This window comes from Amblyomma mixtum, chromosome 4, assembly GCF_055824585.1.
Source record: "Amblyomma mixtum isolate Tamu chromosome 4, ASM5582458v1, whole genome shotgun sequence".
Lineage (NCBI taxonomy): Eukaryota > Metazoa > Arthropoda > Arachnida > Ixodida > Ixodidae > Amblyomma > Amblyomma mixtum.
Window position 1 is genome coordinate 150,550,318 of NC_143015.1, and position 2,908 is coordinate 150,553,225.

Sequence of the window (2,908 nt, forward strand, 5' to 3'; positions counted from 1 at the left end):
CTCCGGGTGATGTCGATGTCCAAGTTGTGGATGCTGGTGGTCCACTGCTCACTGCACGAGCACACAAAGAACCGGCCGCAGTGAACTCCAGGGACGATGTATGACACCAGCAACGGTGCAGCTCGTCGTATCAAAATTGTGATCCAAAAATTTGTTTTTGAGGAAAGGAAACTGTGAAGTTAAAGGCCTACTTGACCGAAAGTTTACGCTCGATATATTGTTCATGTTATGAACAATTTCATTTTTAACATAGTGCAGTGAAGCATCTAGTATTTTAGTTAGAAGCGTCCAAAAACCTCTGTAGCAGACGACGCAGTCTCCCAATCAACCACTGTACGTCCTGCGGACGTACGATGTACGTCCCTTAACGGATGTACGGATATCCGTGGGAGATCCGCCGACCTCCGACGGATCTCCGAGGGACGTCCGAAGGAGGTACATTTGTAACTGGAAAGATCTCCCACGGACATCCGATACGGATATCCGCGGATATCCGCCGCGGACCTAAAGAGGACATTGGCATGTTGCAGGCCTTGGTGACTGCAGCCACTAATTTAACTGTCATATACTAAATGAGTTTATATACAAGCCCACAGTGTTTTATATCAGGCACAGGCCTCATCGTACATCAAATGCATATGCCTATAGGAAGCAACCAAACACAAAGCAAGTTGTCTTAAAATCAAACAATTTTATTAAAGGCATTAATGCATGCTTTCAATCTTCAAGAGGCATTCTTCACGCTTGACGCTGGAAGAGGTCCCATGCAATAGGACGGGTTACTGTATGCAGGTTGTATTCTCATGTTGAATCTGTTGTAAAAAAGTTTTTCCCTAGAAAACAAACAAAAATGCAAAAATACTGTCACTGAAAGGGTACATGATTTTTGTAAATCAAGATACTGCCACTGATGATCATAATAAAAAATACCATAGCAAAACATACCTGCTGACTATGTCACACATTCGCAGCCATCATTTGCACGAAATGTGCACACACGTGCTGCAAAGGAAAAGAAGAGTGCATGAGGGGAGCTGATAATTTCAACACACTTCGAACTTACATGTAGACCAATGCTCTGGAGCGCAAGCTACAACACGGTTGCTCTGAATGGGCTGGTGACGTCCGTGCAGCAACCCTGAGGGAACAAGTGGACAGGTTGTGAGTGGGCAACATGCACTTACACTGCAACTAATACATACCTGTTGACACTACGATGTGGCATATTTGCAGCAATCAATTGCACGAGCTGTCCACATACACGCTGCAAGGAAAAAGTTGAAAAATTAATTTCAGCGCAAATTACTGTGCTGTAGATGGCTGGAAACATCCATTTGACAAGCCTAATGTTGAAACAAGTCGATAAGCTGTGAAGGTAGACGAATTTTACATTATTTTCAACCTACCTGCACTTTCCATGGCATGACATAATTTAGGCACCAATACACTCCGCAGGCGGGCCACATACACACCGCAAAGACAGTAAGAAAATCAGAAATCAGTCGCGAATCACTGCAAAACACACACAGCCCCGACATTATCCTTTTCGTGCGTTCTGTTTTATCGCTATTAAGAACTTACGTACAACTGCCTTAAGATTCACACCATGCATGTGTACACCTCGTCTCAATTTTTTTCGTAGTGTAGAACGAGAGAGGCGCGATGCACTGGCTTACGGAGCTTCGCGACAGGCTCGCGTACGCGGGCAAACACGTTTGCGGCAGCTACCGCATCGTATGTACTTGTAACTTCCACTCCAGTGCAAACAATTAAGTTGTGCAAGTGAGTATAATATGCTACAGCATTTTGCTCATCCCACGGCAACATCATCAAGGTAATCTTCAAGCACAGTTACTTACTTGCAGGTTATAACACGCCGCTCCTTTCATCCGAGGCAACAAAGAGTCGGGTGCAGTACGACGTCGGGGCTATTTCACGAAAGCTTCTGGTGCAGAAGAAGGTCTTGTCGAGCGCATAGGTGATTGATCACATTTATAGCACAGCCAAGCAACCGCAGAACAAACAAACCGCATACTGTAGCAAAAATAAAGGTCGAAAGAAGCACGATGCCACGAAAAACTACGCAAAGATCGCGCTGTTGTGCACCGTGCCGCCCGCGCCGGAACTGGTGGCTGACGGATTGGATTGGATCGACTTTAAGGCCTGTCGTCCTGCCGCGGCATGTCCTTCCTCCATGTGCCGCGGCTTCTGGTAGGAGTTTAGTTTTCATGGAAGGCAGCATGCCTCGGTTACCTCAGGTTCTTTCATATCAGCACCATATTCGAGTGATGTTAATTGATTAATCCGAATATGCAACTAATTGCCGGTATCAAAATTTGATCGGCTGAATTTGTCGTTTGAAAAATAGAATTTCTTTTCATTTTTTTATGTGAGGAAAAACAAAATATGTATGTGACGTCGTAAGTTCACATCCCTAAAGGCATATTCACGGATACCCGTCGGACATCCGTCCGCGGATATCCGCCAGCCATCCGATAACGAACGTCCTTCGGACATACTCCGAATCTCCGACGCGTATGTCCGGATATGGACGTCCGTAGGCATGCCCTACGGACATCCCCACCTGGCACTGGAGATTCGGATCTTAATCGTACGTACTACGGATATCCGTGGTTGACTGGGCTCCTAGCGGTGTATGACAACTAACATTCATCGCTGGCTCGCCGGTTTCAAGCGTTCTCAAGTGAGTGAGCGCCCCTTGTAGACCCTTTTTTCTGGCGCGTTTCTGGATGTTTTCGCCGCCAAGCTCGATGGTATCCGAGAAAAATTAACTGCTGGCATCATGTCGACGCACTGCGTGGCCAACGTTGTACGTGGCTCCAGAAAGAAATGCGGAAATCACCATTGTACCTTTCGGCTGCTGTTCTTTACACCCGATCTCGAAATC

General features: G+C 46.2%; 1 long non-coding RNA gene across 2 annotated transcripts; it reads right to left on the reverse strand.

Annotated features, from left to right (window-relative positions):
• Positions 1–699: 699 nt before the first annotated feature.
• On the reverse strand, positions 700–2,645 carry LOC149348759 (uncharacterized). 2 transcript variants are annotated; one of them, XR_016292296.1, is made up of 5 exons: positions 1,860–2,346; positions 1,203–1,264; positions 1,064–1,138; positions 946–1,002; positions 700–833 (listed from the first exon to the last, which is right to left on the reverse strand). It is a non-coding gene; the product is annotated as an uncharacterized LOC149348759 (long non-coding RNA). The 2 variants fall into 2 exon arrangements; XR_016292297.1 differs by having other exon boundaries at positions 700–812; positions 1,064–2,645.
• Positions 2,646–2,908: the final 263 nt, after the last annotated feature.